Source organism: Typopeltis vanoorti, chromosome 3, assembly GCF_054136105.1.
Source record: "Typopeltis vanoorti isolate ZY-2024b chromosome 3, IOZ_Tvanoo_1.0, whole genome shotgun sequence".
In the NCBI taxonomy this organism is placed as follows: Eukaryota; Metazoa; Arthropoda; class Arachnida; order Uropygi; family Thelyphonidae; genus Typopeltis; species Typopeltis vanoorti.
In genome coordinates this window covers 152,683,256-152,710,071 of record NC_143551.1, presented here as the reverse complement: position 1 = coordinate 152,710,071, position 26,816 = coordinate 152,683,256, and the positions used below count along the sequence as shown (strand labels likewise).

At 32.9% G+C, this 26,816-nt stretch overlaps 1 long non-coding RNA gene across 2 annotated transcripts in view; it reads right to left on the bottom strand.

The window, feature by feature from the left end:
• Positions 1-5,892, bottom strand: part of LOC150108664 (uncharacterized) — a 245,673-nt gene extending 239,781 nt beyond the window's left edge. For both annotated transcript variants that reach the window (XR_016550676.1, XR_016550677.1), the window contains exon 1: positions 5,698-5,892. This is a non-coding gene — a long non-coding RNA (uncharacterized LOC150108664). The remainder of the gene's footprint in view (positions 1-5,697) is intronic.
• Between the last annotated feature and the right edge of the window lie 20,924 nt (positions 5,893-26,816).

The following is a 26,816-nucleotide window of genomic DNA, read 5'->3' as shown; positions in this document are numbered from 1 at the left end:
TAGGCCTAATACCTGAAGGGAAGTAAGCAAACCATACACCATACAAAGCAAGCAAACATTAGTTTGCTTACTTTGTATAGTTAATGTCATCCTTTCTTTCATAATGAACGATCTGTGTTATTATTTCATTTGCATTTTCTTTGCCTGGGAATTTATTTAACTGAAATTATATTAATATCAATTAAAACTTGTTCGTGAATCAACTTTAAACCTTTTTTCTTTATCTAACTTTGCTTTTCCATTTAGAGGATTCAAATGTATACCAACTCGTTAGCTCTCAAACATAAGGAAGAGCCCAAGTTGTCTAGCATAAGAATGAAAACAATGTTGCAACTTGCTTCCGTTTAAACTTTAACTTTGTTTTAATATAAATAAAAGTAGTTGCGAAGGGGATTATTAACAGTCCAAAGTTCAGTAAAAAAATGCAGATGTAGAAAGGTAACCTCTCAGTCATATGGTATTCGTTCTCAGCCCTTGGAAATACAAATTATTGCAATTTCCGTTCATTTTTGCTCATTTGACGTCACCTGACTGTCAGTAACATTCCTTCATTAAATTCTATCCTCCTACCCGCAGTTTGTTACAACATATTCGACTTTTGAACAAGCCTTATAACATCCAAATAGACAAATTCGTAAAATATACTTATCTCCTATGCTGTGCTGTGCTTCAGTGAGATTAATAATTTTGGAAAAATGTGTTATTTCTGGGAAAGTTTTGAGTTCAAGTAATTCCAAAAAGTCTTAGTTCGCTAAAATAATAATAATAATAATAATAATAATAATAATAATAATAATAATAATAATAATATTTTTACTTTTCATCTGAGCCTCCGTAGATCAGTCGGTTTCGAAGATGCCCTTTGGTCTGAAAGATCTGCATTTCAAATCCCCCCCCCCCCCCCCACTGGGATGCGAAGATCTTTGAATCAAGGCTGTTTTTAACTGAGATTGAGTTACCGAGTCTCGCACAGAAGCGAGAACATGAGTAAAAAAAAAGTAAATGAGCCTCCATCTGAGTTTTTTCATCCATCAAAACAGGCAAACCCAGAATAACACCCACAATATACAGACTTAGGACACCATGGAAATAAGCTTCATTTATCTTATTCCATTGAAAATGGTTTCGAATGTTTGCATTGTATGCATAAGCATAAAAACACAACAGAACTCTTTTACTGAAAACAGTGTAAAACATCGTACCATTTTTTTCTTTGTTGTATAGGGCAGTATTTCCCAAATTTAAAACATTCAGTACCTCAGTCTTATCAAAAACACTGTCTCTTCTAATGTTGTAACCATATCTAGTTTTTTTTTTTTTTTTTTTTTTCAAGAATTCTAAAATGCAACTCTTATACACATATCATCATTTTTCCAATATGTACTCGCAAGGGATGTTCGGGTTACTATAATAGCACTACATGATTAAGTTTATATTATTATTAATCTCTCATCCACAATTTTCCTCCAAATTAGTCTATTACTTATAAGCCCTCCGATATTGTCATATCTAAGATTTCGTGCTTCTAAGGTACTACTGACCAAAATAAACCGCCTGCACCTTGGTCTTCCTCTGGGTCTCTTTCCTGCCATCTTCACTTCAAACATCTGTTTTACTAAGCTTTCTTCATCCATTCTATTTAAGTGGCTAATACCACCTCAGATTAGCTCAGCTTATACATTCTTGAATGCTAATAATGTCAAATTCCTTTCTAATATCTTCATTTTTAATATTATTCTGCAACTGATGTCATCTGTTCAGACTCCTAATTTTTCTCAGAACCCTCATATCTGTGGTCTCTAGTCCTTGATCAAATGCTTAATTTCTAATCCAACTCTCGGATCCATAACTTAAAACTGGTTTGAATACAGTCTTGTATACTGCTAGTTTGGTGTTTTGGCTAATTTCTCTCTTATTCCATATAAATTTATTCAACTGGCTATCCATTCGATGTTCCTGCCTATTTTTTCATAGTTGTGGTTTTTTTATTGCTAATTTTCATGCCAAATTTGTTATAGCTGTTATTCAGTTAAGTTTGAGAATCCTGGAAACTTGCACTGGATTTACTAAGTAGTATAACATCATCTACACAAGGCAAACAGCTAAATTTGATATCTCTGATTCTAATATCAGGTTTCATTTCCATTCTCCAAAACTACTTTCTTTCACAATGCGATCCATATAGATGATGGATTAAAGTCGAGATAATGTTCCCTGTTATCTTAACCCATGATTTAACATCAAACCATTTTCCTGTATTTCTTTCAATTCTAGCTGCTTACTGACAACTTAAATATAGACTATGCATTACTCTGCATAATTTCCATTTATTCCATATAATTATAGTGTTTTGAAAAGCTTTTATTTGGACACCTTGTAGTATGCCTTTTCCAGATCCACAAAACCTAAATGCAGATCCATGTCATATTCTCACGATTTCTCAGCTATTTGTCTTAAAGTGAAAATCTGATCTTGACAATTTGCCAAAATCCAGCTTTTTTTCCAAGTTTCTCTTCTACAATTGTTCTCCGCCACTTTTCAAGTATGCTTGCATAAATCTTACAGGAAACACTCAGTAAAGAAATTCCTCTGTAATTCTCACATTCAATTTGATTCCCTTTTTTATAGACGAGTACTATGAGAGCTCTACTCCAATCATTGGGAATTCGACCTTCTGTCAAACATTTATACTCGATACTTAAACATTTCTGGTCGAATATCATCTACTCCAGCAGACTTTCCACGTTTCAAGTTTTTGATGGCTTTTTCTATCTCAAGTATTGATAGGCACTCCTCTTTGCATTTCTCTTGACATTTTTCTAGTATGGTTTTGTCACTGCTTGTTTTATTTAACAGTCCTTCAAAGTAATTTCTCCAAACATCTAGGACATCCTTATTTTCAATATTCATATCACTTTTCTTCCTTTTACAATACTCTTTCTTTCCTCTATTTCTGAGCTTCTTCAATAGCCTCCAGAGCATTTTGCCACCTTTCTGATATATTTTCTATATTCTTACCAACGTCTTCTCATGATTTTTGTTTAGCTACTTTTACACATAGCTTAGCTGCTTACATTTTTCTCTGTGTTCTTTTAGGACATCTGCCAACTTATTTACTAGGAACTTTTTATATGATTTCTTCTTTTCCAGGACTCTTCTTTAACTTCTTGTGTCCACCACGGTGTTTTTATTTTTCTATACTTGCAGACAACTTCACCACATACCTCCCTAGGTGAATCAATCAATGTCTTCTTCAAAGTTTTCCACTGAGACTTCAAGGTTTGGTTGTTGTTTTCGAACTGCATTAAATTTTCTCCAATAATGTTTGTATAGTCGAGTTTACAATTTACTTGTAAAAGCTGCTCAACTTTAATTATTTTTAAACTGTCTTGCATGCTGTTCTTTTCAATGTAATATCCATTTTTAATCCTGCTCATCACTAAGTAATGGTCACTTCCGATTTCAAATCCTCTGTATAGCCTTGTATCCTGAACCAGCATGAAGATATAGCTATCAGCAATGACGTGGTCAGTGAAGCTTTTCTTATCTCTTGTGTCTTCTCTCAACGTGAACTAGTATACATCTTTATGTTGGAAAATGGTGTTCGTGAGGATTACATGTCATATTTGGCATACTTGTAACAATTAATACTGAATATTGAGGGGAGCAATTTTAAATTCTATACATGAAAATACACAAAATCCACTTATTTTGATTATACTTTAAAAAAGCCTTGTTGACTAGTGTAATTAAAGAAATACGTAATTTTGAAATGTTATCGTCATTGAAGACATGAAAGAAACCTTAAAATGCGAAAAGAATACGATAGTACTGCTTTTAGTTCCTTCTACTAGTAGCAGGTTAGGCCTCGGTGTCAAAGTTTCTCTGTATTTTTTAGTTTCTTCTAATCACTCTTAAGAATTTTGCAAAAGTCAGATTATTCTGTTTCATCATATTATCTCATTAAATGTTCAAATTACGTACTGGACTTCCTAAGACTGTGCGTATGCAAGATATTATTTGGTATTAAGGCCGACGCAACAAAAGCTATGAGGTCAGTGTATTATGTCTGTTTATTGCGTTTCTGATGGCTGGTTTGCCTGTTCTGCGGGAAGAAAATCACGAATTTTTCAGAAGAAAAGACCCATCGTCTCATGGGTCTTTTCTTCTGATGACACCGGCTAACTTAAATTCATTTAAAAACTCTAATGAAGGTTCTTCGTGCCCTGAATAGGATTCGAACCAAGATCTTTTCACCAAAAAAGTACTTTTTTTTTTCACTTACTATGAATAACATTTCTTCATTTTATAACATCCCAACGAATTTAATTCTTAACCCATTTCAAAGAAAGAAGCTTCGATTTTAATTGAAGTTGTTTTGCTTATATTTAAATAATGTAAAAACTTATTTAAAGAATTTCAATTTTTTAAAATATATTAACAGAATATAATAAAAAATAGATTAAATAAAAATAACACAGAAATTCTATAAAATAATATATATATAATAAACAATCAAATGAAACTATAATTCAAATATATTTCTTTTTTAAACCAAAAAGGAAATATGAAAATAAAGAAAGATAATTTGAAATGTACACTTTACATAATTTGTAAATTAATTTAAAATATTACACATGATAAATAAGTTTGATTTTTAATTTTAAATATAGAGATAAATCAAGAAAACACCAACCGAGTCTCCTTTTATTATTAATTATTAAGCTTCAGAAGTTGACATTATGTTATGAAGGTATGAACTTCCATGAAATAATAATAATAATAATAATAATAATAATAATAATAATAATAATAATAAAGTTAGATGTGAGTGTCATATTACTTTAAAAAATTAAAGGCTAACTGAATAAATGAACATTTTTATTAATTATTTTTTTCTACATTTTGATGAACATAAACTGTAAGTTTATTATTAAAAATCCCCCCTATAAAGACTATTCTTAGTGTAAAGAGCATTTTCATAATTGTTAATTCAGTAAATATTCTTTAAGCTAATTTCAATGCATTTAATTAACTGATGTTCGCAACTGGAGTATTTCGTAACTTTTGCACATGCTCAGTTATAATGAAATAATACTACGCATGAGTATATAGTTATTAACAGTCAAATATCACCGCGCATGCGTGTAGGAGATTCACAATGGCGTGAGTAAATGTTAGCGGTAACTTATATAATAGTTTAGCTTAATTATTTAATGAATATTTAACTTATTTGTAATTAGATGTTGCGATACATTAATCATTTCAAACTTTAAAAAAAACTAATTTATACTGTATACAAAAAAGAGAAGGAAACAGACAGAGAAATGAAATAATTTTCATTATATTTCAGTGTAAAATATATCACTAACAACTGCCTTCATTATAACTTCTAGCAGTCGTTATTCTCAGCAATGCCTTGAAAGTATTGCACTGTGACTAAAGATTGGCGCCAATACACACAAATATTCTTATATTCGCAAGTCTATGAATAAGATTTTTTGCATTAAGCTGATTCCACCATTTGTTACGAGTCATCTACTTATTATCATTTTCATTCATTCCTAACAAAAACTTCCAGAATACGAATTTTACATTGCATTTTCTCGATATCATTATATGTAACGAACAGTCCATTACATAACCATCAGCTGGTGATTGTTAAGACGCATGCTTACTTTGCTAACCTTGACTTACCGTTCCCCGTGGCAACCCGTAGCATAAAGTAAAAGCGCATGTGGCATCCTACTAGTAAACATATCCTGTAGCAGGTTTGCATTTGAAGTGCACTCTTCATACACCCTGATCACTCTAGTGGCAACATTCTGAATGTGTAGAGCCAAGCTTTCTCGATCAAAACACATAAATTGTTCATCCGGGCAACTCGGTGACTCATCCAACATTCCGACAGTCATTTAAGGTAAGTGAGCCACCAGCAGGACTGGTAGGTAGACTTGGTCATCGCCTTGTTATCCACACTGACTGAGCTTCTATCAATAGTACGTGATTCACTGTAGCCGAGTTTGAAGTCAGCTGCAATCATACTGGCTCCAAGTGGTTTTTTTTTTTTTTTTTTTGTCATAGAAGAATGGCCTTTCATGCGCATAAGGGGGTAGCGATAGAGAAATATAGGAGCAAAAAAAGGCATGTGAAACTTATATTTACATGACGTGACGAGAGCGAACAACCATCATACATCTAAATCCGTCAATGAGTCAGGGATAGATAGTCATCAGATGTAGGAGTAACTGAAAGATTCAGAAGGAAAATATTCAACTGTTAAAAAAATAGTACGTAGAAATAAGATAGTGAAAAAAGAGAGAAAATAAGAAAGAAATAAAAATTGAGTGAAGAAAAACAAAGAGAAAGAGAGTTTGAAAAAGTGACAAAGGATAGAAAACAAGGAAAGGAAAATGTGACAAAGAAGAGAAGAGAAGACAAGAGGAGAGAGAGAGAAGAGAGAAAGAATAAAAAAAAGTGATAAAGAAAGAAAAAGAAAAATGATGGGAAAGGAAAGAGAGAAAAAAAGAAGAGAGAGAAAATAAAGAAAGTAAAAGAAAACAGAACACAAGAGAGAGAGAGAGAAAAAAAATAAAAAATCACAAAAAGAAAAAGAGAGAAAGAAAAAAAAACAGAAAAGAGAAAGAAGGAATAGAGAGGACAGAACTAGAAATCAAATACACCAGTCTTTATTTCAAAGAGCGAATAACGGCTGGACTTACATTATCCAAAAGTTAAAGACGTATGTAATTAATAGGTAATTGCTGATACTTAGTATTACCGAAAGCTTTTATTAACTAATTCTCACTGCAATATTTTTTATTCATGGTATATACGTTTCCATTGAATGATTTCTTCACCAATGCTCTGTGTATACGCAACTCTGCACATGCGCTAATACCACTTTACTGCTGGCATTTCGTCAACTATTTCGCTGAACCTACCGAGAGACAACCAAGTGCGAATCGGCCGCTTTAACTAAATCAAAATCTTGGTTGAAGACCGTAAGAAAAGTATGCTATGTTTCATCACACACGAAAGCGTCCAGCTAAAAATTAGTTTTGAAACGGTGTTGGCAGTGAAGGTCAAGCATTAAACACCAAATGCGTAGCAACTCGCATTTGTTCCATTTTGTTTTGAAATGCTGTGCATTGCCGCAGTCTGAGCAAAATGTAAAAAATTGCTCAGACTGCGGACAAATGTCAAGGAGAATTGACTATTATCCAAAACCCCATTCCGGAATGTACACATGCATATTCCTGGGAAGGACAAGAGCATAACTGACAACTTTTATGTATACTGTAATTGCATAAAGGATTAACGTTAATAGACATTCGCAGAATTTCCACCGACGCCTAACACTTTACTGTTACACTGAAGAATCGGATTTGAAACTCTCTTTAAACTTTCTACTAATTGAAAAGATATTCTTAGTTCATTAGCTAGATTTAAGTATAAGAATGGTTTGTTATTATTCTTATACTTAAATTTCCATTATTATTCTCTCTCTCTCTCTCTCTCTCTCTCTCTCTCTCTCTCTCTCTCTCTCTCTCTCTCTCTCTCTCTCTCTCTCTCACACACACACACACACACAGCGCACTAATACTTAACTATGTTGCCGTGAGCAAAAGGCCACAAGCAATTTGGCAATAGGCTTGTTCCGAAATGTCATTATCACTTTTAGCGCATGAAAGGATTACTTAAATACTTGTTATCTTAACTGTTTACTTAACTTAACTGTTTACTTTTTACATACTCCTTTACTTCTTGACTGTATACTTGCTTACTTGACTGTTTATTTGTGCATGTACCTTTTTACTTAATTGTTTAGTTTTGTATATATACTTCTTTACTTACGTTCGTTTGTTCAAAGAAAACATTAATTTCGACGGCATACAAAACTCGATGTGCTTCGCAGAAACAAAATGTTACATCTCTTTAAAACAAAGAAACAAGCCCTTTTTGTGTATATGGGTAGAATATGTACAAGAGCTTCACCGTGCGTAACGCGCAGTAGTTAAAATATTGCCTATTTCATAACATTGCTTATTGGTGATCTGGTGTTGCCGTATATAAATTTAGACAACTCTTCCACTTGGTATTTGAAAACGAACCTATGTCTAATACGGACACACTTAGAGTCGATCTATAAAATGTCCATAAAAATTGTTTATAATCGTTTCAGAAAAATTAGGAATACAGTTGGGAAAAAATGACTATTTTTTAATTGTGAAATCACCCATGAAAAGTATTTCAGTTCTTCCCCTGGTAAAATGTTTCAACGAACAAAAAGAATTTATTTTCAGTTAAAAATTGTTCATATTTAACTTTCGTAACCAATTACGTTCATCCAATGAACGTTAGTCTGGAGAAAGGTCGATGGCTTATTTGTTGACTCCATCTGTGCGACCGAACTTCTTGGATTGTTTTTAAAACTGAGTTAATGACGCTGTAAAATTAATTTCAACATGATTTATGTCCTCGTTTAGCATAATTTATGTGCACAAAAAGATCTCGTCAGTATAAGAAAAATAAATACCAAATCTGCTTTTAATATAACAGTCCAAAAAATGTAAATACCACCCAATACACAGTATGTTTTTTTTTTCTTTCTGATTTATTTACATCACATTAACCAAGCGGTTTGCTTGGCTGATGTAAATAAATGAAAAGTCATTTCAGACATCATCAAATCCAAGGATAGTATTTAATGCGTTTACAAATTTCTCTTAATGATGCACTGTAAGGATATCATGTCCGCGGGGTTAGCCTAGTGGCTATTCTCTTCTCAGCCATATGTCTGGGGAAGGAGTGTCCTAGGTTCGATTCCCGTCGCCGACCTGAGGAACTTAAGGATCTTCCTCGGCCATAGCCAAGTTAGTCGGTCTTGGGCGTAGACAGTAGGGTTTTTTTACCCAGTTTATTTGTGATTTTTCATTCCGCAAGCAGGCAAACCGGCCAGATGAACACACAGGCTACAGTCATAGGATAGCTCCAGGAATAAGGAGTAACCAATTATTCCGTAGGATTTCGGTTCCGAATGCGTACACTTTTTATCGTGTAGGTGAGCGTAAAATTAGGATAGGGAGGTTATCATCAACAAGATATTTTTACTACTTATCAGCGACTACTACCAACATCACATTTACTTAGTTCTTAACTCAGCAAAATACAATCTGTATTACGATCATTTGTTTACACATTACATAAAGCAATCCATGGTTTGAGATATCTATTTTACGGTAAAAGAAACCTAGAGTTTCTGTGAGATAAAACACTGTCAACACCGTATAAATCTGGCTACCTCACCTTCAGTTGAAATCACTTGTAAATATTCCTCACGTTCTAGATGGAATTAGAAACCAGAACTTTCCAAGAAAAGGGGCGTCATCGCTAGCACTTGACCTTCGAAGACTTTTTACAAAATATTGATAAATTCAAACAATATTTAGTTGCTAGTACAACTCGCAACTTAAATAAAATTGAACACGTAAGATTTCCGTACGATTTTCCATTAACTGAAGAGCTAAACAAAAATTGGATATGCATGAAGATTTTGAGCAGAGTATGGGAATTATAGCAGTCAGTTTAGTTAAACAACATCTCAAGAGCGTCTATAGAAGAAAAAGATAAAGAAAAAGAACAGAATCATTGATCAATCTGATCGTTCTATTGTGAATATAATGTAAGATTTTTAATATTAGATTTTGTTGCATAACAGTGTTCTATAGCAAGCCAATCGAGGATGTGAGGTAGATAATAGGATTTGTAATGTACGGTATAAATAGGTTGAGGAATTATAGTAAAGCTTGAGGAAGAAGAAAAATCTGGTTTAGTTTATTATGATCAATGTAACAAAGACTGTGCAGCTAGTATAATTGTCTGTTAATGCAAGCGTTCTAAGGACGGTTTGTCACTTTTGTAGGATGTGAGGGAAAAAATTCCTTATTAGACCAGTTAACTCATCTTAAGTTTTTAAAAAAAATCTTATATTAGTTGATCTTAAAAAAATATCAAATGGGCATAGACAGTTGTGAATGTCTTTCGATTGTACATGAGTGCCATTGCCGATATTGGATTGAAAAAAGTACTCAAGAGCAAGAGTTCAAATTACCTGACCACTCCACCCATAGTACTGATATACTATAATTATATGAGTGTGCAAAGGTGCGATTAATTCCACACAAAGGATTGATTCCGTTATGTAGACTAAATGTCCACATAGTGGAGCTACTAAGCATAATAATACCGCTTCCAGATTTTGCAGTAATCATTCTCATCAATTCGAAGTATACAAAGCAAGCACGATTCTGAAACGAATTTTAAAGAGGGATCTTGAAATTATCTTATTCAAGCCACTTTTTTTAAGACAAGGCCAAAATGACTGTTGGTTAGTAATCCTACATTGGACAACGAAGATGATTTATCATGTAAAGAATTTCACAAAATTCCATGCCGCAGTAGGATTCAACGTCACGGTTGTAGGCTAAAAAGCGGACATGTTCACTTGGTTGACCAAAGCTTGCTTCTAATCTGTATTTATTTAACCTCTGATTGCTATTTTTAGAAATAACATGCAGAATTTAGGTATCATTGCATTTATTTAGGGACGGAATTCACATGCAGGCTAATGTCTATTATATATATTTTTCTCAGAGAACTTTCGTTGCATTTTTTTTTTAAATAATATTATCATTATTAAAAAGCTACAGAGAAATGTTTAAGGATATCAATGGAAATTATGTACAATGATGATTTTGAAACGGGGAATAGGAAAGATAATAAACTACAAACTAAGTAGTAAATTGAAACGAATCTAATTATGACGTAACTCATTAGCGATATTATGTTTTTGTTTCCATGCCATTCTACAAAATTTTATAAGAAATTGTTGCAAAATGGCATTTTGTTTTATAAACATTTTCCTTAACTTTTCAAAATATATTCCTTAAAAAAATGCAGTGACAAAATTTCAAGAAAATGTAATCGAAATCAGGCTTTCTATATATTATTTTTTTGATTATATCGATGTACATATTGTACATAAAATTATTGATCTCAGAAGCATATTTGAGGTAATCAGACAACTAGGCAGAAATCTTCGTATATAACATTATTTTGGTTTAAATCTAGCGATTATCCTCGGAATAGGAAAGATAATAAACTACAAACTAAGTAGTAAACTTTTAAATCGAACCTGTATAAATAATTTCATGGCAATAGCTTGAAATAATTTGTATTCAATTATACATTGTTAGTGTTTTGGGATTATAGTGCTGTATAAGAATTGGATTATAATCTCCTAGACTAATCATGAACCCCCTATATTCTAGGAATAATGCTGTATATCCATCTTGACTTTACTTTGCTCATTTCGTAATTTCAACTTTGTGGGATATCATACTCATGTTCAATTTATCTGATTGAGTCACCTTCAACAAAGAGATGATGTTATTCATATGACTTAATAAGAAATCATTCGTCTGAAACTCTTTCTTGTAGAAAAGCTAAATAGTAGTCACCTAAACCAGTTGTCTTCATTAGGGAGATTTAAAATCATTATAACGTTACTATTTATATAAATACTCTCTTTACATACGCACACATGCCAAAATTTATGCTATGCAACCGGGTTTTTATTATTTGTTATCCTAGTAATGTATCAGTATAAAAAGCAACTGTGGATAATGACTAGTCTATTTAATCAAATATTTGACAAGAAACTGACGCAATTGTTCATAATGGATTTCAACTGACAGAATGATTAATTCTTATCTGAGTCACAGTTGAACAATTGGAACAATTAGCAACAGCTAATTGTTCCATTTGCGATAACAACTAATTGTTCTTACTCAGGAACACGTGCAGCTGTTTCTATTCATTAACATTTTTAATAAACGATATGCGGTTGTAAAATGATCTTTTTAATTGACTTAACGTTAGAGATAAATTTATAATTCGTACTGTAGTAAATGCTACAAATGACCAATGACCAATTTTTGAATAAAAACTTAAGTACTGTACTAATTAACACAATGGAAAAATTATTTGAAATTAAATTTATATAAATAGTTATTATTCAGATATTTCAGGACACATGATGTCCTGAATAATGTAATTTTCTCCTCCTCTTAGTTTTGCTGCTTACAATATGATAGCGTCAGTGTTTGCTTCATCATCCATTTTTTTTTTTTTTTTTTTTTTTTTAAGTCCGTGGTAGCGTCTGCAATACATAATGGTAATTGTTGTAACACTGCCTGAAATGCTAAATTGTGTTGACCTATATTACACTTTCATTTCATGTGTAAGTGTTATCTGTAGATGCTAATAAAAAGGGGGAGGGGGAATCCTAATAGCCTCTGTGTTACAAACCGCGTCTTTCTCATTACTGCATTTGTGCCAGAAACTTTTATTTTTATTTTGTGAAGACTGATAGTGAAGTAAATTATTATTTTATTTTCAATGAACTTTAGACACCGATAAACTAAATAAAAAATATTTTGAAGTTAGCAAATTGAATGGAAATTTAGGAACATAATGATACTGAATTAGTACTCTCAGCTGCAGATACGTATTTTAGAATTTATTTTACAAATCCTTTAATTAGTATGTATATCACAAGAAAAGAAAAGAAAAAAGAAAGAAAGAAAATAGCCTTTTTTCATTCCTATACGGAAGTAGGCGGTATCTTTTACCATTAACTTTTAACCATTAACTGTTGTAAATGGCTGAATGCATCCGTAGCTGAATCTTGATGACAGTGAGGTGTATACCATTCGCTTACAAACACCCGGATTCCTATTCCGTCTAGGAAGGAAAAAACATAAAATGGAAATCTTTATCAGAGTTTGGGAACCAAGCGTTAATTTAGCAGGTATCAAAAAGAGTAGTGGGGATTCTCCTATCGGAAACAAGAAATTTTCCTCCCTCGAAACGTACACATGCCGTCATTGAATTAGAAACCTTTATGTAGATATATGTAAACGTCACTTGTGCAGTGCACATGCAAAATACTTAGTCATTTGCGCCACCACGCGTTCTAGGCAACTATTTAAAAATGCTGCTGGTCAGTAATCGTCAATAGTGTTAATCACATTGGGAAAAAAACAAAGGACTTTCGGAGTTCGATAAAGGACTTATTGTGGGTACCCGTCTAGCTGGAGATGCGATTTTGAAGACTGCAGAACCAATTGGTTTCTCAAACAGTGAGATATCCTGATTGTTTAATCAGTGCGAAAATAACCCACATTGCTTGTCTAAGCGGCGTAACTGTGGGAGATGAAGTTCATCTCCCTTCTAAAGATAATCACAAAGATCTATGCCCACGGCGAGATTCGAACCAGCGATCTGTTTTTGAAGAATGGATACATGCTAACTACACGCCAACCAAGCCGGCAAATCTCTTTCTCGCTCTCTCTTTCTATCTAGCTATGGTTTGAATACATTCTCACCGCAGAGTAGATTAAAAAAAAAAATTTTTTTTTAAACTGTTCCAGATTCTTAGTAGTATTTATTTTGTAGGCATTTGCGTGTTCTGCTGTCAACTGTGATGGATTGTAAGATTAAAAAACAAGTTTCTTTCTGAAGAAAACCCTTACTTATCTGTGTCAAAGAAGCTTGACTAAATCTAGAATCCAATGAGGGAAAAAAACCTTAGGGGAAAAATTCCTCTAGTCGGAGACTAGAATATACATAACTTTCACAGATGAGAGGTCGCACAATCTGTAGAAAATTGAAAATTACTGCCACGTGCGTACAGGAATTAAAAGAGAGAGGAAACCTGCTAATGTTCTTTCTGACGAGCTGTAGGTTGCAGTCTTTGGGAAATACTTCACTAATACAATAACAGAGGTAGATGGCATGAAAGATGAATGAGGGTAGCATGTTCAGCAGGATAGTCGCTGAACTCTAAATGGATATTTGGCAGCAGACGTTGCTCTTATTATTGTAACTTTAGCAGAAATGTGGGCAATGTGAATGTGGATACCAGTTATGCTAAACAGCGCCCGTGGAAGTCTCTGTAAAAAAGACATAATCCAGAAACAGACAGTAGCTAGAAGGGGAGAGAGAGAGAGAGAGAGAGAGAGAGAGAGAGAGAGAGAGAGAGAGAGAGGGGGAGAGAGAGAGAGAGGGAGAGAGAAAAGAAAGATCATCAATTTGCTTAACTGCCCTCCTTTTTTGATAGCATCTGGAATAGAATCTGTAATAAAATTTATCTGGAATCGTTCCGAATTTGTAATGGCAAAATTAGGTAGAGCAGAATTATATGTATAAAAGTCAAAAATTGCTCGCAGTTTAATAAAATGCGTTGTCATTTTTGACACGCTCCATATTTCTTTTCACAAAAGTACCAGCCCTCTAATAGATTTCTCTTAACAGCATAAACATACTTATCATAGATATACTTATCCTGGCAATACTTACGAAATTAATAGGGATATTAACTATCGAAAATTCGGTTTCAAATTGTATTTTTGTTAACATTGATAAAAGCTAAGCTTTTACTTTAAACTTATCTCTACAGGATCATATGCATATGGTGCAGTGAATCAATTTTTGTTGTTCAACTAGAATTAAGTTCTTGACTCTATATAAGATATTTTGATAATTTTGATTTTAATAGAAAAAAATATTTGATATGTTAATATTTTTCTCTTTAGCTATAATTGATATTTTTTTAATTAATGGAATAAATTTTGGTATTTAAAATCCCTATTTAATCGGACCATCTTCGACAAACACAAAATTATGTCAACAGTTCACATGCCGAAAATAGCTTCCTATTTAATTGTTGACGTGATAATGATGAATGATGATAACTACACCAGAAATCTCTTACGAATTGCGCTTTTTATATGATTGTTCTGTAATAATTTCATGACTTGTTTCTGGAGAACATTTCACCAGGTATTACTTTTTTAATATGAAAGTCACTCACAAATGGCTTTTACATTACAGTATTAATTTTTACATTATTTTACATTACACTATACAAAGTCTATCTCCAAACATGGAACGTTTACACACGCTTGACGTCTTCGATAAGCAGGGTGATAGTCTCAGAATGAACGATGAAATTTATCTTTCATCTAAAGACATTCACAAATCATCGATGTCTATGGTGGAATTTAAAATATCGGTTTGAATCCCCCCCCCCCCTATTCAAGTTATCGGCTCGTTTGGAGAGCATATACACTAACTATGCAGCCATCTAAACCGACTACTTAAAACTAAAATAAAATACAACCAGAGAAAGATCACGTAGATAAGTAGTATTTATAACAAACTAACTTTGTTTATTAGATGTTGATTAAAGCATAAGGATCCGTAAATATATTTCTAACTAAATATTCAAGTTTCTGTTTTGATGAAATAAACATTTATTATTAAATGTCATACACCAAATATTAGCTTATAAAATATACCGTGCAGTTTAAATTAGTATTTTGGTGGCTGTAAATTGCATGTGTTCTTTGAATGATTTGCGTATTTTGAGGAATTCAATCTCTTTTGAATTCGGGGAAATGATGATCATATAGTTTTTTAGTTCAACCTAGAATTCTGTTTTATTAATGTTATCGTAAATATTTTTGTATAAAGGGTCTTACTGTCGAAAGCCAACTATTATTCATATGCATTAAATTATGCATCCATCCATTTCTCATTCCTCCAAGATCGGTTGATTCCCCTGATTATGAGCTTTAGGCAATTTTAACGCAGCCGGCTTCCATTCTTCTTCTGTATCCCTTTAGTGGTACGTATTCTGTCTGTAGAACTGTGTGTTCACAGGTAGGTTTGTCTGTTCTGAGGGACAAAAACCCGAGTTTCCGGGATGGTGGGGGGAACTATCGCCGTATGAGACTAGCTAACTCACCATTTGATTGAAAAGACCTGATAAAGGTTGCTCTCACCTCGTAAAAGGGATTCGAACTCTGATCTTTTCAACGGAAAGGTTCGTCTAAACCAACTTTTTCTTTATGTGTTTCCCACCCACGAAAGGTTATTAGTAAATCTATAGTGCATTTGTACCGTGTGTGAGCTAAGGATATTTTTTTCATTTTTATCAATTTTTTACAATTTTTTGTGATTTTTATTCATTTTTACATAATCAGGGCTCTAGAGACTAAACATTGAACTGTTTTCAATTAGTTCAGGCCTCCAATAAGAGTGGCGGTAGTCTCATACCGGGCGATGAAATTCATCTCCAACCTAAAACTGAACTAAGGAGGCTCCAAATTATGCATCCAGTATAAAATGACAAAGAAGATAGAATGCGACAGTAGCGAATAAAAAAAGGGTATTATCAGGAAAATCAAGTTTCCAGAATCAGAGAAAGAAGAGACTACTTTCTCTCTCTCTCTCTCTCTCTCTCTCTCTCTCTCTCTGAAAAAGTTTTTAACCATCCTAAACTCTTACCAAAGCAATACTGTTTGGTTCCTCCTTCTGTTATTATGAGCTGTGTTTTAATAATTCATATTATCTATTATTGTAGTTAGTGTGTATGCATAAAACACACACAGGAAAATCTAAATGTATTTTGATGTACGAAAACTTTCCATTTCGGTTAATGATAATTTTAGTAATAACATGCACTGTGCATAAATATGAACAACTTATTCAATCTACTAGAACTTAAGCAGTACAGGATTCCAAGCGGAGCTAGCAGGTTTTATAATTTTCTACATTATACAGTAGAAAACTGTGAAGTTTCTATGTATAATATGGAAAAGAAATATATCCCCTGTGTAATTAGTTTTACCTCAGATTTGATATTATTTCACGCACGAATCTCTTAAGAGCTAAGGTCATGCATTAGTTGAAATAGGATCCGTTTCTTCCATGATATAACATAATTAGGAAATCCCTGAATATTTACGTGAAAAAATAAATAAAAAATACATTTTGTAAAAATTAAAAAAAAACAAAAATGATGCTGACAGTTTTCGCATTTCGCCCACAATGCAAGATTAATATGGCTAATGCATCATGCCGTTTTACATGGTGGTATAATTCTCTTGGAATCCGTTGCTTATTATTACAGTCTTAAATTGTGGGCATACCTACTTCTTGTTGGAAAATATTTCTTTCCATAAAATAATAATAAAAAGAAACAGTTCGCTAATTAGCAAATGTGTTCACGCTAACACACTATAATAACACACTTTATTTGGAGCAAGATTAAGCTATCGCAATTTCTGGGTTTCTCTTCTCAGCGTTTGCTACATAAATCCATTAACCCACTTCCTGAGCATAGTCCAAACTACACAAAGAGTCTAGAAGTGGAAGGATTGGGGGGGGGGGGAACAAAATGCCCACTCACTTCATAAAAAAATAAGCATCTGTTGCACCCCGAATTTTAACAAAAAAAAAAAAAATCGTTATTCTAATTTCTATGCCATTGAAATAAATCAGTCATAAAAATCGATGGTTCCTGAAGGGCACAACTGTGCGTTGACTATTTCTAGTTTTACATTCCACTTATTGGAAATATAAATAATCTATTTATATAAAGCAAGTAGTTTGGGATTACAAAAGGCAATTTTGCAAATCCAAACAAAAGCTTTATGTTAATATAAGAAAAAGATTTATTTGTTCTTCTTTGAGTATGTAGTTTGCCCGAGTAACATTTATTCCTCTTGCAATTTCATAGATGACTTTTTCTCTTCAAGATTCCTAATGATTCTAGTCAGAAATAATTCTTTACAGGAAAATATACCTGAAACAGCTGTTTTAGTCTCCTGTAAAGGATGGGATGGTTCTCTGCATAGATTTTCTCCCCACTTTGAACAGAGATAACGGTTTCCCCTTAAAGCATGCATGACAATATCGAATCACTAAGATTATCTGCAATACATTCACATACTAAAAAGCATTCGTGTGTTGAACAGGAGCTTTTTTTAATGTTTTCATGGAATGAATATCATTATGGTAATGTTGTAAGAGAGAAAAGTTCTTAGATGTAGACTCTTTTTTTTTTTTTGCCTCAGAACGAATGAAAAATGCTGTTCTGCAAATGTACAGATAATCGAAAATGTATACCATTTTGTAAAATGTCTTTTTGTTTGTTTGCTTATTAGGATCTGATGATTCAGCAGTTTCTCTCCAAAAAATAATTGTCATCAAAATTCATCTACGAATTGCAAAGCCAAAACAATCTACCTCTGTGCGATACATACCACGCCACTATAATAGGTGTGCTTCTATGTTGCATTAAAATCTCATCCATATTACGAAAACCCAATTTTGGTAAAAAAAAAAAAAAAAAAAATTAAATAACCTTAGTATTCATGTTCAGGATAAAAATGTCTCCTTTTTCATGAATATTTAGCTTTCTTTACGAATTTCTTTTAAGACCAATAAACGATATTCCTTAATTTGAATATATTCTTATAAACCCAAATCCACTATTGATATTGTATTATCATATAACAGTCGGGTCCAAAATATGATTGGCTTCTATCCAGTTCATTGCACTACTGATTTTTTAATAAATAATTTTTGGAAATTTAATTTTTAACTTTACATGATTTAAAACCAATAAATATATTTTAAAATATTTTATTAAAATAATAATAATATATACGTTTATTACTTTAGTAAAACAAACAAAAATGCGTTTTGGAAAGGGAAAAAAAAAATATATATATATATATTTATACCCTAAGCCTTAAAAAATATGTAACATTCAGCTAACTCACATAATATTTATTTATACAAACCTTAATAATCTTAACACCGACTCTTTATAAAATGTTTCGTGTTTTTAAATTTATGAATAATTTTATAAATTAGTTAATAAAAGTAAGTTTAAAGCGTCATCAAAATTATATAATTTACAGTACAAGGACATGATGTGATTTCAGCCTATTTCATTGACGTTTTTGATCGAAAATGTAATTGTCAATGAAGAGATTTATTGATTAATATACATAATATGGAGCCATCTGGGATATCGAAGTGCATTGCTGTTATATATAAGCATTTCAAACTAAATACGCTGCAAGTTTTTTTTTTAAAGTTCTAATCAAAGAAAGATGTTTCTAAGAACAGAAAAAAGCATGGATAAATAAAGAGGACAAAGATAATGCTGTGCTTGAGATGGAAATCTCCTTAAATGGCTTCATCTCAGATCACTGAGATGAAGTCGTTTAAGGAGAACTGTGTTTTGGAAATAAATATTATTTCAAAAGTAAAAAAAACAAATCATTCGACTATGACAACCTGTTAGGTATTGGTAGCAGTTTTAAATCTTTGAAGCTTGTTATCAAACGCAACTGTTAAATTCTATGTCACACACACACACACACACACACACACACACACACACACACACACACACACACACACACACACACACACACACACACACACACACACACACACACACACACACACACACACACCACACACACACACACACACACACACACACACACACACACACACACACACACAGTCTCTCTCTCTCTCTCTGATAACAATACTTTCATCTGGTAAAAAAGAAAGACTCGTCATGAGAATCTTTCTCTAACCTTAAATTTTGAGAAATTTCAAGAAAAGTGTGACAGAATTTCTCCCAAACATCACTTGATAAGTGGTAAGCCTGTTGACAGGATAATCTCATCTTCACGTACAAAGGTTGATCATTTAACTCGTCAGACAATATTAAATTTTCCTGTGTGAAATAAGCTTAATATTTTACTTTTCTTCAAATAAATATAATACATTTGTAATTCCTTCATATCCAAAAATGGTCAGTTTTCTTTCTTTCTTCTTTATATCTCAATTGACAACTATTAATTCGGCGCAGCAGCTATTAATTCAGTCTCACTACAGAATATTTTATCCATATCTAAAGTATTCCATCCCACCAAAAACAACACTCATAACTTCACCTTTATTCATAAAAAAGTTTAATCGATACCTTTTCCCCTCGTTATTTCGTTCCATTCCTCAAACATCTTACTTTCTTATGTATTAACAGTCATATTTGGGACGGGTATAATAATATATAATTCTCCAACTTTATTCCACTTTCTCTAAAACTATTAAAATACTCACTTTATCCGGCTTACAGGAAAGTGGAAGACAATTACTATTCTTTCTTTAAATTCAAATTATCCTTTACTTTTCCTCATTCATCTGTGTACTTCCTTATTATTTGGCAAACCTTTCTCCATCCTCCTGAAAAATAGGCAAACCAAGCCAGAAGAGCATACGCAATTAACAGAAATAAATACACAAATAAATAAATAAACAGGCATAAATAGTGGCCTCACAGACTTAGTTGCTTCGGCTGTAATTCAAAATGAGCCCTATGTAATTGAAAATTAGCATTCGGTTCTTATATAAGAATGTTATATGATTAATGTGAAGAAAATATTTAAATACAAAGAGGCTTCTCGCTTAGCGTTACATAGGACTGAATTTTAGAAGATATTTACAAGCAATGGCGATGTATAAAAATATTGCACAGCAATACGAGCAAAATAAATATTAATTTATTCGTTTCGCTTATAAAAACTAAGTATGGATATTCTTATAAGGTTATGGAGACAAACTTTGCATATAAAAGTCGTATCTCCAATATGGAGAGAAATAATAATGTCACTCATTTGATTAAATTATTATTATTATTATTATTATTATTATTATTATTATTATTATTATTATTATTGAGACCTCCAGGGAGTCAAGGACTCGTCGAGGGAGGCTGTAAATTACCCAACCCAGCTATCATACCTTCCCTTAAATTCATTTACACTAGATGCACTCACTACCCCTAAGGGCAAATTATTCCACTCACTCACTGCTCTCTGGGGAAAAAAACCTAGCTCTTACCCCTTTCTTGACTGAGAACAACCTTAACTTCCATGGATGCCTCCGTGTTCTCTCCCCGCCCTCCATATAATGAAAAATGTCATCATTTGAAATGCTATAACACCCATTCAAAAGTTTATAGACCTCTATCATATCACCCCCTCTTTCTTCTGTTAACCAGAGTCTGCAATCCACATACTCACAATCTTTCTTCATAATCTAAATCCCATAATCCAGATATAATCTTTGTAACACTTCTTTGCATCCTTTCCACAGCTTCTTTATCCGCTTGGAAGCTGGGAGACCAAATCTGCGCACAGTACCTTATCCTTACATGGCAAGGTTCGCTTCGACATAGCAATTATCCTCTGAGTTGTATTTGCAACTCTTGCTATGTGACCTTTGAACTGGTGGATAAGAACTTTAAATTCTTATCCACCAATACACCAAGATCCCTTGCCTATTCAGTTTCTTGTCGCATAACTCCGACAATAGAATATGCCGCTGGAACTCTAATCACGCCAAAGTGCATAACTTTAAAACTTACTAACATTAAACTGAAGCCATTTTCATTTGCCCAGATTTTTAGTCTATTCAAATCATTTTGTAATTGCTGAATATCAGTAGCATCCCTGATTGCGCTGCCTATCTTCGCATCATCAGCAAACAATTGCAAATCTGATGATAGACCCTGCTTGATGTCATTAATGTATAGATTGAACAATAATGGCCCAAGGACTGAACCCTGAGGTATACCACCGGTTACCTTAAATCTGGCAGATTCACACCCACTGTATACCACATTTTGATATCTGTCTGTCAACCATCCCCTGATCCAAGTCAATAGATTATATTCCAATCCCATATTCTCCAGTTTATGCAACGGCCTATCGTGTGATATCCTATCAAATACCTTAGAAAAATGCAACATATCATAGTGTATCAATTCCTTTTATCCTACTCGGCTGTAACATTGTTATAAAATATGAGCAAATTGTTGAAAAATGACCTTCCTTTAGTAAACCCATGCTGTTCTCTGCAGAGTATAGAATGCTTGTCTACCCATTTCTATATGCGAGTTCTTACCAACTTCTTTAAAATCTTCACTACCACACCAGAGATACTAACAGGTCGGTAGTTAGACACATCAGTTTTTGCACCACCCTTGTGCAATAGAACTATCATACATTCCTTCCATTCCTGAGCTGAGACTCAAGTTACAGAAATGTGTGAAAAGTCTAACCCAGGGGTTGGCAATCTTTTTGGAATGAAGAGCATTTTTAAAATTATATCTGTTAAAAAAAAAATTAGGGAGCTGCATGTTTTTTTTTTTTTTTACAGTAACACATTATCATACTTGTAAAACACAACACAGGGGTAACATGTCACATGAAATTATGATATTTTAAAATATTAAATAATAAAACAAAGATTTCCTTCTCCTTACAAAAGCATATGTATAAAATCCAATAACATGCCTATTTCTTTAATTTTTTTAATTTAAAATATCTTCTTAGTGCGACTTTTGCTGTTGAACTTCTTCGGATAGTTTCTCAATATGCGGCGAATACGCCGTAATTTTCATTTTCAAACATGATGAAAGACTCACGTTGTTTAGTTGGTTTCTCAACTTACTTTTAATAAAATTCATATTAGAAAATATTTGCTCACACAAATATGTCGATCCGAAAATCGATAGAAGTCCAAATGCATATGTTTTTAACTGAATGTAAGTGTCCGGTAAACAATTCCACGTGTCAAATACAATCTGATCTTGCTTTTTAAGATCTTCTATTTCAGACCATTTGTGTTGTATTGCAAGGGTAGATTTTTGTCTTTCCAACTCCTCCAGGTCAGCTTTAAGATTTCTAAATTTTGAATTCCACAAATCCTTGGTTTTCAGGATCTCTAACTCAAGTTGAAATGAAGCCTCATCAATTCTAGCAAAAGGCGAAAAATTTAATTCGGAAGGATTAATTTTAAGTGGTCGCAATAAAAATGACATAGTTGCCTTGTTCTTTCTGAACTCCTCAAATCTCCTATTAAATTCAGATCGCATATTTACCACAATTTCTTTGAAAAAGGTTAAATTTATGGAATTATCAGCTTGTTCTTGTTGATATTTCTTCAACGTAGGAAAATGTAATAATGTGCCTTTCTCTAAGTCTGTCTCAAACAAATATAATTTTTGTTCAAACGAAATCACTTCTAAAAGTAAAACTGCTGTATTTCCCTTTCCCTGTAGTTTCTTATTTAGTCCGTTTAAATGGGAAGTCATATCCACCATAAAGTAGAATTTTTGTAACCAATGAGTATCTTCTAACTGTGCATATTCAAGGTCCTTTTGTCTTAGAAACAACTTAACCTCTCCAAGGCAGGTGGCAAATAGCATCAACACCGCACCTCTTGGAAAGCCATCTTATTCTGTTATGCAAAAGAAGATCGGAATATTTGCAATTGATTTCTTTAAGAAGTTCACAAAATTTCCGATGATGCAGTGGTATTGCCATTATTTTGTTAACAATTTCTACAACCAAATCCATCACTACTGTTTGGAAAAGTTTGTGCACAAAGTATCTCTTGATGGATTATGCAGTGAAAGGAAAACTCGGCATGCAAAATTTGTTTTTTAAATAAAGAAACAAAACCTTTTTTTTGTACCTTTCATGCTCGGCGCTCCATCGGTCGCAATGGATATTATTTTGTCAATATTAATACCCTTACTTTTCAACCAAGTGGTAACAGCAGATTCAATGTCTTCTCCACGAGTTTGTCCTGTAAGTGGCAGTATATCGAGTAATTCTTCCTGAGGTCCTTGAGAGTTTATGTATCTACAAATAAGTACAATCTGTGCAATGTCATCCACATCGCATGATTCGTCACAGGCAATGGAGAATCCTGGTGTTGAATTTAGATCTGTAACCTGCTGTTTGTTATATCTTCTGCGATTCGTATAGTTCTGTCCCTTACAGTCTTAGCAGATAATGGTATGTCTTTTATTTTTGTAATTATTTCCGCTTTGTTTTTAAAATCGCAGAAAAGATATTCAGACATTTTAATAAAACATTCTTTCACATATTCGCCGTCCGTAAAAGGTTTTCCTCGATTAACAACTTCTTGAGCGACCACAAAACTAGCAATAGTTGTATTTCTTGATGCTTTTATCCATTTGGAAAATGAACATTTAGTTAGGTTTACTTTGCCTTGCAGCTCTTCTACTGCCTTTTTTCTTTCATCTCCCCGTGGATATGCTTTGTCAAATGTATCGTGTTTATTTAAAAAAATGTTTTTGTATATTTGATTTTTTTATTGTTTGAAAGCTTTTCATGGCATATTAAACACTTTGGAAATCCTGCTGTATTTGCTACAAATGCGTAGGTTTCGGTCCATTCACTTTTAAACTCTCGATTTTCTTATTCTATCTTTCTCTTCTTTGCTGACATTTTAAATATTATAAAAATATTTTTATTCTGTTAATATTTAATTTAATGTTACAATATTCACGTTACCTAACACAATCACCAGTAAATAAAAGAACGGCAACGTCCACTACAAAACCTTTACTTATTTTAACAAAGTAAGCAGTTTACAGACCACACCTGCACTATATGCGAAGACAATGGGCACTTCAGACAGGCAAGCGCTACCGTAGCGGTACATGTGATAGCCAAGCGTGACGTCATAAATGTGTCCGAGCCAACTGCTCGATCGTAGCGCTACCGCAGCGATCGCCATTCGCTACAAATTAAATTAATTTGTAGCGATTAATTTTCGCTACAAAGTAGCGCTCGCATAGCGCTCTGCCTGGCTGATCGCGCCCAATGTAAACTGACGTTTTTTGAGTACCGACATATGGTTAGGGGTCATTTGACCTACAAAATATTTCTTTTTATTTCTATGTTTAGATAGATCGTTTAATAATGAAAAGAGCCGCAATTATTCATTCAAAGAGCCGCAGGTTGCCGACCCCTGGCCTAGCCAATTCAGCTGAACATTCCTTTAGCAAACATGCTGATATTCCATTTGCTCCTGTTGAGAAATTCTTATCCAGGTTATGCAAGAGCTCCTCAATCTCATTTTATAACGTAGCAGTAGCACTGTGCGCCATGCTACATACACCTGGTTGATTATCTTAGCAAAGTGAGCACTCATTAACTGAACAATCTACTTAGCTTCCGACACTCGTGTACCATCTGCATTCAATAAAGTTATTCTTCCACATTCATTCTTTCTTTTGCTTGCGTTCAGTTTAATTTTTATTAGTTTAATTAAGTTCAGTTTTTATTTGTTAATCGTATTTAAATATGAATTGTTACGTAATAATTATTAATTCTTATTCCTTTTTTCTCCTTCTAACGCTCTTTATACTCAACGAATTTTCATTGTTTATATCCTCCCCTTCCAAAAAAAAAAAAAAAAAAAAAAAAAAAGTACAAAGCAGTTTTTCAACAATTTAAAAAAAAATCCCTTTTCTTTTGGGTGTAACAAAAATAGAGGCCCAAACGCAATTATTATCCATCCCCACCCTAAAGAACTGTAAGTTAGCAACTTGGACAACCCTTGTGGGCGACATTAAGACTGGGTGGTTTGTTGTCGTTTATTTTATTTTATTTATTTATTTTTATTTTTTTTTGTCAAGGAGGAAAGTCAAAGCACCGCTCAAGATGGAGACCAAAAACTCGCATTAGTTATGTCAACTAGTGATTTTGTCAATGTGAAAGCTTAGTTCAGTTTAGTTGAATTTTTTTTCAATAATAAGTTCTTCATACATCTTTTTATTTTCTCAACTTTGTTGAGAAGATAGATTGCATCGTAACAGTTAAACGACCTCTGAAACACGAGGTCATGGAACATTGTGAAAGAGTTCATTTATCATTAATGCCATTGTCTAAATTTTTTTCTAGATCTGGGTGGCGCTGCTCATTATAAACTCTAGTTCGTAATGCCGTTCGTTACTAAACAGTTAAATAATCGAAATTATTTTGTTCATTTAAATCAGTTTTAAACACACAGCTAGGAAATAAAGCATTAAATTAAATGGCGATTAAATATGAATAAACTTTTCAAATAAAGCATTTATCGATTTAAATCAAGCTATAAACAATAATCTATGCAGAAGATGTATTTTTATTGTGTTAAGATGCAAACTGCAACTTTAACGAATTAAAAAAAAATAAATCACATCATATATTAAATATCATTTGTTTGTTTATCTGACGTCGTGACCTTTCACCTCTCTTTCTTTTTCTAATTCGAGTTTCATGTGCTACTAGTTATGACACTGCTTGACACAGTAAGATTTATACTGTAACTGTTAGAATATTTCATCTGGTCATTACTTATCCCAGTATGAAATAAATATATGGAAGACTCCGTTTACTTTCTGTTTATCTTAAGAGTGGGGAGAAGAGCTTAGATGAATGACATGACGTCATTGGATACGACAAACCATCCTTGTCAAAAAAGTTTTTCCTTAGCAAACAAAAACATTAACATCAAGGACACAGACGATGAATTTTTAAAAAAACTTTTATGCTGAAATAAATATGTAAAACTGGAGATTGTCCAGCATCAAACAAAATGAAAATTATATGTTTAAAATATTTACTCTACTTCTTTATTGCATTTGTAAGTATCGTTTAGCCAAACAGCTACCTAATACACGAACTTTAACTTTCATTTAATATATTTCATGTTGCACATGACATAATCTGAGTAGGTTCATAATGTAAACTGTAATTTTCTGTTTATTTTCCTCTAAATGACAAAATTAGGAGGAAAAGTCGACTTTATGCGTCTAACTAACGGCGAAAAATAATTACTACAAACAAAAAAGTTAATTTGATTGCGACAACTTTAATTAACTTCCTTCTCTATTATTTGTTATGGTTCAATGTTTTCCGGTTATTACTAAAATGAGTTCTGGGAGATGTAATTGAGTATTTTTTCGAAACACTAAGTGTCCAAAAAGAAAGAAAGAAATAGACAGCCTGTTA